This window comes from Meles meles, chromosome 7 (assembly GCF_922984935.1).
Source record: "Meles meles chromosome 7, mMelMel3.1 paternal haplotype, whole genome shotgun sequence".
Lineage (NCBI taxonomy): Eukaryota > Metazoa > Chordata > Mammalia > Carnivora > Mustelidae > Meles > Meles meles.
In genome coordinates this window covers 55,763,515-55,777,414 of record NC_060072.1, presented here as the reverse complement: position 1 = coordinate 55,777,414, position 13,900 = coordinate 55,763,515, and the positions used below count along the sequence as shown (strand labels likewise).

The window sequence follows — 13,900 nt, the reverse complement described above, 5'->3', positions numbered from 1 at the left end:
TTGGGATATAGAGGTAAAATAAATTGCCTGAAGTCACAGATAGTGAGAGAACTGAGTGTCAAACCCTGTCTGTCTTATCCAAGGGAGAAATAACTCAAGTCAAGAAATGTAAGGAAAGGAGAAGAAAGTCAATTTACTTGTCTCAAGTTATTTGTCTATTTCATGTGACAGTACTCATTTTTAAAAATGTTTTATTTGTCCTAGATGACCTTTCTTTCCAAAATCTTTGGTAACATTTTCTTCTTTGCCTGTACCTTTTCTTAGTTCCCTCTCTCTGCAACCAGTCGTACGGGTACACAGTTCATTGTGAAAATCTCTTTAGAATGTGGCTGTATGAAAAGCTAATGCAAAATAAGAATTAGTCTATAAAATATATTAACAAGGTAAGCAGCATCTCTTTGTGGGGTTCTCTGCAGAGGTGATTTGTTTCTCAGTGCTGGGGCTTGGACAGGAGAGTCACAGTGTCTGTTTTGTATTTTGCATTTTCTGAGGAGGACACTGGGACTTTTGGAACTCGTGCATATCCACCCATATCTCAGTATAAACTGAGATGCAAAGTAATTTGAACACGACAGGAAAAAAAAAAAAAAAAGATGGGCACCTGGGTGGCTCAGTTGGTTGGGTGTCTGCCTTTGGCTCAGGTCATGATTTCTGGGTCCTGAGATTGAGCCCCACATCGGGCTCCCTGCTCAGCGGGGAGTCTGCTTCTCCCTCCCTCTCTCTCTGCTCTTCTCCCTGCTTGTGTGCTCTTGCTCTCACCCTCTCTCAAATAAATAGATAAAATATTAAAAAAAGAAAGAAAGGAATGTCAATGAAATGGCTTATCACCACCATAGTCTGGTTTCTGCATCTATGTGATTTATCAATAGAATCAGGTTGTTTAGTGTATGAGTCCATCTTTCTCCGTGAGCAGGAGGAGAAGAAAAGTTTGTGGTTGCATGTGCATGGCTAATAAAGGTGTCCTGTCATGGGACTGCTCTGAGAACAGTGTACCCTTGCTCCTTCATGAGCTCCAAGTCCTCTAAGGTAGATTTAAGCTTTTGTTCATAGACCTTAACTGCAAACTCCAACAAAATATGTTTTTAGGTGTGGAGGAAATGGATTGAAAAGCTCTTCTTGGTCCACACTGTGGCTCCTCTATCCTACTAGCAGCTAGGGACTTCTGGTTAGCTGAGTGGAATCCAAGGGCAATCGAAGGGCAATTCAAGGGTAGAGGCCCTGGAGGAAGCCTCTTTGTTCCCCTATCACCATGATGGTGCTCACAAGGGAAGGAAAAACTCAACATAATTTTTATGCATCTCTTTAGAAGCTGTTAGAAAGGACTTCTAGATCGGGCATCCTTACATATACAGTGTTCACAAGAGCATCATATAGCAGCAGAAACAACTGAGTTGCTCTCACCTCTACAGCTGGGCCAGTCTGCTTGGCTCCAGGTCCTAAAGTCCAGGAGAAGAGGAGCAGAGGAAGGCACTCTGGAGCTATGGGAGAACCACAGAAACCACTGCCAGGATCTGAGACATGAGGCCTCTCCTTAGCCACTCATGAAGCAATGCAGCAACTCTAGAGGGGAACGACACCTGTTATAACCAAGTCTCTTGCTAGTGGACTTGAGGGGCTCTGACTGGAAGGGGTTGAGAGAGTTTGACAGAAAACTTAGAGACAATGAGTATAGATAGCACTTTCAGGGAATTTTATTAGAAAAAATGGTGAAGAGAGCAAAGGAGAGGGCAGTAAGTGGCCAGCAAAGTCAATGGAAGATTTTTTTTTTTCAAGATAGGAAGTATAATAGCTGCTGGGATGTACAATGCAGTCACATGTATCATTATGGGTATATCTCAAAAGCATAATGTTGAGTAAAAGGCAAGTGCAGAATAGAACACAAGGTATGACATAATTTTATTAGAATGTAAAATATTTTAAAAAACCCCCATGTTGCATCTCCACGTTCTCATATCAGGGAGATCATATGATAGTTGTCTTTCCCCGACTGACTTATTTCACTAAGCATGATACCCTCTAGTTCCATCCACGTCGTCGCAAATGGCAAGATTTCATTTCTTTTGATGGCTGCATAGTATTCCATTGTGTATATATACCACATCTTCTTTATCCATTCATCTGTTGATGGACATCTAGGTTCTTTCCATAGTTTGGCTATTGTAGACATTGCTGCTATAAACATTCGGGTACACGTGCCCCTTCTGATTACTGCGTTTGTATCCCCATCATTTCTTTATGAGCATATATGTAGCCCATTTTTTTTGACTAATCTAAATTGTTTATTAGATAAGAATTTTTAAACATCCCTGATATTAGTAGTAATGGTGAAACTGGAGAATATTGTGCATTCTCCGAGCTGCACAGAGAACCATGGAGGACATGGTGGCACTTGACACCCTTTCCAAGGCTATGGCTCTTGTGGCCTGCAAACATGAGTCTTCAAATCTCCCTGTGCTTGTAGACTGGTTTCATGACCCACTGGGTGTCAGGATTTCCCCTTCTTCTCCTTCTCCCCCTCCTCCTCCTCCTCCTCTTCTTCTTCTCTTCTTCTTCTTCTTCTTCTTCTTCTTCTTCTTCTTCTTCTTCTTCTTCTTCTTCTTCTTCTTCTTCTTCTTCTTCAGTAATCTCTACACCTAATGTGGGGCTTGAACTTAATACCCCTAGACCAAGAGTTATACACTCTACACTGACTGAGCCAGCCAGATACCCCAGGATTTCTTCTGACAGCTTAATGGAATGAGTCAATGAGGAGAACCTCAAAGAATTTGTATGTGAAATCTACTGCAACCAAGTAAAAGTTCAGGGCTCTCAGAGTCCCCAGTGGTACCTAGCTCGCTCCTCAGCAACAGACTGAAGGCTCCGAGCAAACTAACTGGTTAACATCATGATGGACAGGATTGCTGTAGGTTGCATTCGGGTGCACATGAGTCCAATATATGACATAACTTTGCCTGGCCTTGTGTCCCAGTGTGTGCACTTTATGGGTTTGGTGGAGCGGAGAGCTGGTGGTACTCCCTGAAGCACCTGGAGAAGAAAACACATTACATGGGATTTCTTCTTCTTCTGTAGCTCTCAAATGTGATTGTAAATGCCCATCTTGCTTACCTGGTGGTTGCAGCCACATGGAAAGCCACAGTGAATATTTTTTCAAAATTTTCTTCATGGGACTGGTTGCCTAAGGAGTGGAGGGATCATGGAGGAACACACAGCATTACATGTATCTACATGTTGTATTTTTTTATATAAAAAAAGGAAATAGAATAAAACATAGTTAAGTGTTAATAATATTAAAGTAGATGGTGGATATACAGCTATTTATTTTATTATAGTCTACATTTCTCTCTTTACATTGAAATGCTAATGTAAAACAAGCAAATGCAAGAATATCATCATCGCCATCACCACCACCAACAATAAAGATATCTATTCCCCCTTGGAAAATTTCAAATATAGGTCTACCAAAATATTGGGGTATGAGTTATGATTTCTTAACATCATTTTTTCCAGCCCCTTGATGCTGTGAAAACAAAAAGTTTGTTCAATGCAAATGAATGAAAGGGTTACCAATTAGTTAATGTTTTGCCCTCTACCATCTCTTTTTCCACTTTAAGGGAGTGTTCTGGTGTATGGAGGTGATCATGGGAAGATGGAATGATAGTCTCTTTCTTTCTTTCTCTCTTTTTTAAGGATTTTATTCACTTATTTTGAGACAGAGAAGGAGAGGGAGAGAGTGCATGTGTGGGCAGAAGGAGGGGCAGAGGGAGAGGAAGAGGGAGACAAGCAGATTCGGCTGAGCCAGGAGCCTGACTCAGGGCTCAATCCCACAACCCTGAGATCATGACCTGAACTGAAATCAAGAGTTGGACGCTTAACTGACTGAGCCACCCAGGCACCCCCAGAGGGTGATTTTCTGATGACAGTTCACATAAGTAGAATATAGTGAATATACCTGTGCATTTTATTTAGAGCAATGTTGACAGGTTCACACGAATCATTTTGGAGAGAAGTGAAAGCTATGGGCCAAGGCCTGGACTGACCCACATGACCCCACCACTGGAAAACACAAACTTCATCCTTGTGGGTTTTGTTTTGTCCCTAATAAGCATTGGGAAGCACCCACAACCACCTTTTCCTTGTTCTATAGTCGAGCCTTTGCCTTGAATTCTCTGGAGTGCATGCATGTGTTGGATAATGCAGTGGTTGGAGGATTCTGTGATTTTTCAAGGGGACACATAAGGAGACACAGGAAAAGAGGTCCACTGGAGAAAGCCTTTTATAGTTAATCAAGATGTGACTTGGAGTACCTGACTTTTTAAAAACAAGTCAGGAAACAAGCTAAAACACGGGGATAGATTGGGAGGAAGATCTGGCAGGAAGAGCAGAGACACCTGTTCCTCTTTCTCTGGCCACTTATATTTTCTGAAGATATGGTACAAACCTGGTATATCTAATGGACCAGTAGAAGAATGTTCTAGAGAAGCTGGTTTCATTTCAATATAAGGAAGTTTTTTTTTCTTCAAATACTATAATGTATATGAGGGCACAAAGCTGTCCCATGTATGAGCTCCAACTTAAAACAGACCAAGCTGGGGCGCCTGGGTGGCTCAGTCGTTAAGTGTCTGCCTTCAGCTCAGGTCATGATCCCAGGATCCTGGGATCGAGCCCCACATTGGGCTCTCTGCTCAGCAGGGAGCCTGCTTCTTCCTCTCCCACTCCCCCTGCTTGTGTTCCCTCTCTCATTCTCTCTCTCTGTCAAATAAATAAAATCTAAAAAAAGAAATAAAAATAAAAAATAAATAAACAGACCAAGCTGGGAGCCTCCCTGTCAATGATGTCATGAGTGGTTTCATTTGCCCTTGGGAGGAGGTTTTACGAGAAGGTCTATCTGCAAGGGGGGCGGGCTGATTCCCTGAACTGGAGGGGCTCTGTTCCCAGTTCTCACAGCACTGTCTCCTCTCCCTCCCATCACACAGGCACCAGGGTGGGCAGGTAGAGAGCATGAATGTCACAATCTCTCCATCATCATCCTGCAGGGAATTATGTAAACAGATGAGCCAACCATAGCTCTTCCTGAACTTTGGGAGGAGAGTCTGGATTCAGTAAACTGTAATTAGATGCTCATCCCTGTATACCTGTGGGCAAACTGCCTAACTTCTTTGAGCGACTTGAGATAGCTAAGAAGGAAGAAGTAAGTCACAATGAAGATGATGTTTATACAACCCCCAAACTGAATTTTAGGGTTTGGCTCTATTTCTTTATGATAGGGAAAAGAGTTTAGAGCCAGGCGAATAAATCTGACTCCTCATCTGTCACATCTGATCTGGTTGTTGAAAGGACTGAGATATCAGCCAACTCTTCATGACCTGTCTCATCAGGAACTTTAACTGTCAGACATGCAGTCGTGGCCCAAGTCCACAATGGAAGGTTGGAGCATTTTTCCTGAGGATCACTCAGGATGGAGCCCTTTGGAAGGTACCAGACAGATGTCCAGGTGCATCCAGCTGGTGGGACAGCAGCTGCTTTGTTGTTCTGTGATATGAAGCAGCATTCCTAACCCATGGGGCTCAGCGGTCAGGCCACGGTCATTCAGAGGCCGAGTCAGGGCAGAGTCACCCGGAGGACAACAGCACCTGTGGTGTCAGGGGAGGCTCCACTGTAGCTAAATTCTTCAGCAGTTCTAGCCAAAGTTTTAAAAATCCCTCCCCTTCCCACCCTACTCTTTGTTAATTGGAACTACACAAACTTCCACCATATGCTACATACATCTATGCCCAAGAAGAGATGGGAAGAAGGTGGCATGAAACAATTTTCTCCTGGCTCCTCACCTTCTGCAACACCACTTCCCATTGAGGTCAAAACCACGTGAGACACTCCTGCATGTCACAGAGGAGGAGCTGGGAGCATTCAAAGATTGCATCTCCTGGAGCCTCATGGATTGATGAAAACACTGCCTCTTGTGCATCTGATTAGCAGAAACACACAAGGATAATGAAAGCTAGTTTTCATTGAGTATGATTTTCAAGGCACTTCTGCACAATGTGATGCCAGTCCTTTCCACTCAACAACATCCCTATTTATAAGCAAAGAAGCTGATTGGGTGTTTGAAGGACTTATAGAAGGTCATGGGCTTAGAGACAGTGAATCTAGAACTGCCAGGATTCTGCCTCCAGATCCCTGTTCTGTCTGTTTCCACACAGCCCACCTGCTGTCTGGCAGTTTCTGGATACTCAAGGGGATTGCTTGGGTGATAGCTGTAACCAGGACATCCAGTGGTGGCAACCTAAGGGGGATCCAGTCCCAAGAGCTAGTGAGGGCCCCTGCAAGGCTTCCAGCACTGAGTCTACTCCATGCACACGGTGCTCACCTCCTAGCTGCTACCAAGAACAGGGCTTTGTCTCTCTCGTTTTTCTGTGGATCTCTGGCGCCTTGAATGGAGGTACCCAACAAATACTTGCTGAATTAATTTGGTGCACTATTATCTCTCCCAGAAGGTTATAAGGGAAAGTGACCTTGTTGTAGCCAATGTTGTATCTCTACATGAATTATGAAGGGGAATATGATAGTGAATGCTTTGATGGCTTTGCAGAGATAAATAAGCTTCCAATCCTGGTTCTCCACATTAATAGCCTTGGGACCTTGCAAGTTACTTAAAACCCTCAGAGCCTTCATTTCATTCTGTGTAAAATGTGGACACAGGAGGGTTGTGAGGATTAAAGGAGATAATGTGTGATGGATGTTCAGCTTTCAGATGTTGAACACTTCGGTTTTCAACATGACCTTGAATCATGGATTGCAAGGCTGGTCATTGCATGGAGGAAAATGAAGCCACAACCTCTATGCTATATTATTCTTATGTATTTGAAGACATTGTTGGGATTTATCCCTCAGGGAATGTCAAGGTTCTACTGCATACCACTGCATGGGACATGCTCTCAAATATTGTCCCTCTTCTCTGTGGTCATGTCCCATAGCATGAATCCATTTATTGGTAGATGAATGAGTTCCATAGGTATTCTCATCAAAATAATTAATGTTTCATGGCTTCTTTTTAAGTGGATGGTCCTGTTGACAAAGCAGAGAAAAATAAAATGTATTATAACTAAAGGTATATTTATTTACCTTGGACAATGTATTTAAGTCGGACTTTTTGAAATTCCAGTGGGAATTTCATACCCAACCCAAATAGCACAGATTTTCTTTTCCATTATTGCAGAATCCTAATTCACTCAACCTATCCCAGCTCTGAGGCTGTTTGGACTCCGTTGCCTTTAAGTCTGATTTTTGAGTTATAATTACTTGCAGTTGCTGTGTGTCTTTATAGTTACCAAATAGCCTCATTGACATGATCTCATTTAATCATCAGGGCAAGACATAGTGAGGCAGTATTATCCCCATTTTATGGATGTAGAACGGGAGGCCTGTGGAGGTTTGGTGAGCTTGTCCAAGGTCACAGCCAAGAAGTAGCAACTCTGTTGAACTGAGAGGTGATTTCTGACTCCTGAGTTCAGCACATACCCCTTCATATTCCTGCTGTCCCCTCTCCATCGTCATCAAAGTCCCTGGCATTGGCTACAACAGAAGGGTATGTGTACAGTCACATCATTATCTATTTTTCTGTATCTCCGGGGCCTCCCGGTTGTCACCCGTAGTTTTTCTAGCTGTTTCAGCCACTTGCATGCGCCAGGTCTGACTCCAGCCAACTGATCCTATTACATCCTACAAAGGAATATAAAGGAACAGGCCTCTGTGTTTGGGTCTGCTTCCCCTGCAACTTTTCCAAAGATCCCTAGCTTTTTGCCATGATCATGGCCTCTCTTTCAGAACTTAGAAGGTCCTCTTCCAATACCTGCATCCCTGGTGCAGCTGACAGACCATCCATGTGGGTTGAGTGATTTTCGCCTCAATTATAATAAAAATTTGAATTATTCATCAGTATAGTAGCTGTTAGACAAATGCCCAATTATTATTCATCCATAGCTAAGTAACCTCCTGCTCTTTTTTGGAGCTGTGACAAACGCAGCCCTTCCAGAACTGGCACAGGGCTCAGATCAAGAATGCTTTGTGTCTTGCTTTAACCAGGCAAAGCAAAGCAAGGCAGCACTGTCTGCTTGTGCCTGCACCTCCTGCCTCCCCTGTTCCCCAGTGTGATGCCAGCCTAATGGCCTGGACTGAGGAAGTCAGCCCAGAGAGGGGAAACTGAGCCCTGCAGCTTTCAGGTTGGCAGCTGCAAGACATTGTGCATGGCCCCCCAGTTCATTTGGCAAAGGCTTGCCGTGTCGGGTGGAACAGCCGCACTGGGCCTTTTGCCAAAGGAGCAACTGAATTGCAAACGAGGTTATGGAAAGTGACTCTTGATTAGATCAACTCTGTGGCTTTTTTTCCTCCATAATCCTTGGCCTCCTCCCTGCACCTCCCTGCACATGGGCCTGGGTCACTGGGAGGGCTCATATGAAGGAGGGAGGGTCCCAGGTGCAGCCCAGCCACTTCCTCCTTTTCCTTTCTCTGGACAAGCTTCGGTTCCCTGATCACCATTCATCAGGACCTTCACACCCACCCAGATACCATGGGGTGGGGTCCTTTCCTGGGCTGGACACCTTTCCAGGGTTCACTGTTTTTCTACTGTTTCCCCTCAGAATTTACCAGGAGAGAAATGTTGGCCAGAAAGCCCCATGCACTTTGCCGGCTCTCCAGGCTGCCATCCAGCACACTGGGGAGATGTCCCAGGTTCCCTATGTCTCATTCCCCTGGCATCTTGAAACCTTCAGGCACTTCTGGTGACTTCCATATTATACCACAGCCCTTTCTGTCCTCTGCAGACCCCACGTAGCTCTCCCTATGCCTCTGACTCCTGACCTCACCCTGTTATGAGCATCTTGGTCCAGTGTCCCCCTTGCCCCTTTGATCTAAGGTGTCCAGGCAACCACTCCCCTTCCTGTGTTTTCATACTCCTTCCTCACCCTGGCCTTCTCCCACCCACAATCATGCCACTGTGCCCATGCACTCTCACCTCTCAGTGCTAAGCTTTGTCAAACCACTCTTCCTCCACCCCTGTCTTCCTTGTGACCACCTCTCCCCTAAGGAACACTACACATGTAATTTCCTCCACTGTAGGTTTTCCATTCTTCCATTTCCAGATCATGTCATTTCTCTCCTCATTAACCTAAGTAGCTTTCCACCTCACTCAGAGTAAGAACTGAATTCCTTACAATGTCCCTATGTGATTTGCCTGATGTTATACTCCAACGACAACAAATCCTATTACTTTCCATCTTGTCCCTCTCTCCTCTCCAGTTGCACAAGTCAAACCTGATCCTGCCTCAGGATTGCTGTCCTCTCAGGCTATAACATTCTTTCACCAGATATTCAATGTTTCCCTCCCTCCCTCTATATCCATCCAATGTATAGTAATGTCCTGGCTCACCATCATCCCACTGACCCAGGTTTTCTTATAGCACTTATTATCCTAACATACTGTGTGTATGTGTGTGTGTGTTCATGTTGTCTGCCTCCCTCCATTAGAATATAAGCTCTGGGGGTGCCTGAGTGGCTCAGTGGGTTAAAGCCTCTGCCTTTGGCTCAGGTCATGATCCCAGAGTCCTGGGATCGAGCCCTGCATCGGGTTCTCTGCTCAGCAGGGAGCCTGCTTCCTCCTCTCTCTCTCTGCCTGCCTCTCTGCCTGCTTGAAATCTCTGTCTGCCAAATAAATAAATAAAATCTTTAAAAAAAAAGAATATAAGCTCTGTGAGAATAGGGATTTTCTTTTGTTCACAAGCAATGGAGTACTATGAACTGAGAGCTGTAGATTGTGTACCCCAACCCCCAATTCATATATTGAAGCCCTATCCCTCTGTGGAAGGCTATATTGGAGATGGAGTCTTTGGGATGATTAGAGCTAGATGAGGTCATGAGGGTAAAACCCTCATGATGGGGTTAGTGCCATTATAAGAAGAAACACTGGAGAGCTTGTCCTCTTCTCTGCCACGTGAAGACACAGGAAGAAGGCAGCCATCTAGAAGACAAGAGGGCTCTTTCCAGAATCCAAGCATGCCAGCAACTTGATTGGACTTCCAGTCTCCAGAACTGTGAGAAATAAGTTTCTTTTATTGAAGACCCCCAGTCTGTTGTACTTCTTTATGGTGGCCTGAGGACACACATCAGTGTCCCATGGAGCAAGGGGCGAGGAGAGGAGAGCTGGGGATCTGTTGTTTTTGGTTAGCTTCCAGCTGCTGCTCCCACCCTTACATGAAGTCCTTCTCATTTAAGGTCATTACTTTCCTCTTGTCCTCCTCGGTGTGTCACCCACTGTCTCCCTGTAACTGTCTCATGGATGACTTTGGAATCTGGCTCCCTTCTTCCTCTTGGTCCATCTCAATTTTTAATATCCATACAGGTGATCTCGCTCTCGCAAACAGCTTCCTCCATTTCAAGTCCTCCTCAGCTCCCTTGCACTTCCCCCACCCACGGGAACTTGTTATTCCCACACTGACAGCTCTGGCCCAGAACTCTCAGACCCCTGGGTTTCACGCTGTGATCAGAATGCCCGTCCTCCTGACTCTTCCAACAGTCTCCTTCCCACTACATGTGCTCTTTGACTTTGCAGAGACTTCTTGGCCCTTGGCCCCTCTATTTCCACCCAGTCAGTAGGCTCCGGCATTGTCACAAATGACTGTACCCTTTACATCTGTCACTTGAGGAGGTGGGTGGGGGCTGAAACCCAACCTGCACTTTGGTCCCTAAGCTTCCTGCCCCTGTGCATGGGGACAGGGCAGCGTCCCTGGAAGCAGGAGCACCTTTATCTTCTCATAAAGAACAGGCCGTGCCAAGTCATGTGCACACTGCATGTACTCAGAAGGGCATTTAAGAGAGTGTTCACAGAGGCACTGTGGAGGCTGCGGCAGCCTTGATGTACCCTATAGTGGACAGCTGTCCCAAATCTCTTGAACCCTTTCTATACTTCTTGACCACTTTCTCCACAGTGCAAATACCGACCCCCCCTGGGGGTGCAGAGGGGAAGGGAGACAAAACACACTGTGAAGGTCCTAGCCTCCCTCACGTCCTTGCTGCCAGGGGTGGTGATTTAGTTTCCACCAACCTAATGTACCTCCAAGAGATATTGACTCAACGCTGAGTTATACAGAGAAGGCAGAGCAGGGGCGTCTGTTTTTCCGGGAGCGTGGTGACAGAGGGGGTTTCGTTCTATAGTTGGCAGCTGTGGTGGTCGGCTTCTGAGCTAAATCTTTGTGATGATGGTGGAGGCTTAGTCCCTGTGATGGGCCAGTCCCACCCTGTGTGGGGGGCGACATTCCTGGATGCTCAGCCAGAGTCTGTTTCTTTACATCTCTCAGTGATTTTTTGGAGCTATCTATATCCTTCTCTTTTTCAGCCAGCTGGAGTGAATTCTGTTCTAACTAGAACACGGGCCACCATGCGTACCCTCTTTGCCTCTCCCTTTCCCCATTCCAGCCCAGGTCCTATGATCATCTAAACTCCTTGCCTCCCCCTTTCCCCATCTGGCCCCTGCTCCATTCTTCCTCTGTACCCACCCAGTGAAATACCTACCCCACTCTCCTCTCCCTCTATACCCGGGCAGCTGGCATGTGCATGTTGGGGGGGGGGGGAACACATAGCCATGTAGACTCTCATCATTTGTGTCTCTGCCTCAGCTGGGTCTCCGTCGGTGCTCAGCAGAGCTTTCTTTCCCACATCGGGTCCATTGCCCATTCTCTTCAACAACAATTCAAACCTTCCACCATTCCCTGCGTCCTTGGCCTCTTCATTCTTGGCAGACAGCCCTCTAACTTCCTATCCCATTCACCCATTTACTCTATTGCTCCCCCAATCTTAGCACCCTCCCCACATTTTCTTTAGGATCAGAGCATGTGGGAGCCATGTTCCTACTGAAAGGCAACCTCATTGAGATCCCTCTGACCCTGTCCCCTTCCATCATCTCTGGACCTTGCTTCATCAGTCACCACCAATTTGCTCCTGCAACTTCTGCCTTTCTTTCTCTTGCCAAAAAAATAACTCAAGAACATTTAGTTAGTTTGAGTATCAGTTAATTAGTTTGTATACAAGTTATTTCCTCCTATGTGAAAGAATCTCTTCTTATTTAAAAAAAAGAAGTAGTCTCTATACCCAATGTGGGGCTAGAACTCACTACCCCAAGATCAAGAGGCACATGCTCCACCAACTGAGTCATCCAAGGGATCCGTTCTTAAGCTGAGATAAGGATTTATACATAAGAGTGGGAGATAAAGAAAACACTGCAGATGGTCTGTACACAGTAAAGCTTGTTTTCACTTTTTTGGGGGTAAACTGGTTAAGTCAGCAAAGATGGCCTCCTGTCTGGGCCTCCTGTCCTTGATTAGGTCCAAAGGGAGGTGGAAGAGGACAATCTAAGTTGTTTATGGAATTTTGAGAACTTTGAAAGTCTGGCTGAGGAACACATGTTCCAGGTTCTCTCCATACAATGTCTGCCAGCGTTCGGCCATCCGCTCCTCTATCCCCGTGATGACTTCTCACTCCCTATTGGATCTTTCTCCTGAAACTCTCATCACACTCAAATAATTTCCATCTTGAAAAAAATTACTCTCCCTTGCCCTTCCCCTACTAGTGTATTCAGACTTCTCTGCTTCCTCACCTCCTTTCGCCCCTTAGTTCAGGCGGCTCTGTCTTCTGAACCCCACCCCTCTACCATAACTTTCACACTAAGGTCGTTCATGACCTACATATCAAATGCGGGGAACATTTTTTAGTTGTCTTCTTCCTGGACTTTCTTGCTCCCCTGGACTTCATACTCCCGGGACACTTCTGGGTCCTGGTTCTTTATATGGACATCCATGATCACATAGAGTTCAGAGGTTCCTCCTCTTCACATCACAGACTTGGATATTGGCTCTCCCCAGGATTTTTCTTGGCCAGTTCTCTTCCCTCTGGACTCTAAATATCGTCACTGTCATTTTTACAACTAATGACTATGTGCTGGTTGAGTCCCAGACCTGCCAAGTACTGCTAGAAAATTATACAGAAGAAAATTATAGTCGGGGAAAGGGAGAGGATTTGTTTTATCCTAAGACAGAAATGCTAACACTTCAATGGACTCCTGCCATTCATTATCCACTTTTCACTAGGCAGTTCCTCACGTTTAAGGGAGGTGAACAAGTTTGCCAAGGTGACAGTGGAGTGGCAAAAGGTGTAACTTTCCTTGAACCCTTCTTTCTGTTCTGCATCAAAGACCTCATAATGAAGACAGGGAAGTGGCTGCCTTTTGGTTCACTCTATCCATCTGTCGTCCCTTGGGTTCCTCTGTAAATACTGATACTGGTTAGACCCATTATAGGCATGGGGAATATCTCTGTCCCTGGAGAGTTGCCATCACTTGGATAGGTGGCTGGGCCTTGGGAATGGCAGCCACCTCTTCTGTCCGCAATCAGGACACTCAGGGCCATTTGTCTGCTGTTGAAACATAATTGGGGTGTCTTGCTGTGTAACATGAGATAAAGAGAATCCTCAAAAGGCTGTTGTTGTAGTTTACAGTTTTTGTACCAGAATTTGTCTGGAGCTCCCTGGAGGCAGCTGGAAGGACCTGAAACTTTTTGAATGGCATCTTCTCCCCAAGGAACTAGTGCCCCCTCAGACTGCCCCTTTCCCAGAACCAATTATCTCTGCCATATCGGGGCACTCACCCTTTTGTTTGGCATTTTCTTGTCTCGCATCATTCCCTGTACATGGCTTTCTCCTTGAAGGCCAAGGCCATGGAGGTTACACGTGACATACATGAGACATGCATAGTGTGAAGGGATGAAGAAGAGGGAACCCAGACCCTAAAACAGAAAGAGCATGAACTCTGAATAAGGAACATCTGTGTGTGAGTTCTGTCCTGCTGTTTATAAGGTTGTAT

General features: G+C 45.4%; 1 pseudogene; it reads right to left on the bottom strand.

The window, feature by feature from the left end:
* Positions 1-2,265: 2,265 nt before the first annotated feature.
* Positions 2,266-3,096, bottom strand: LOC123946351 (annotated as a pseudogene).
* Between the last annotated feature and the right edge of the window lie 10,804 nt (positions 3,097-13,900).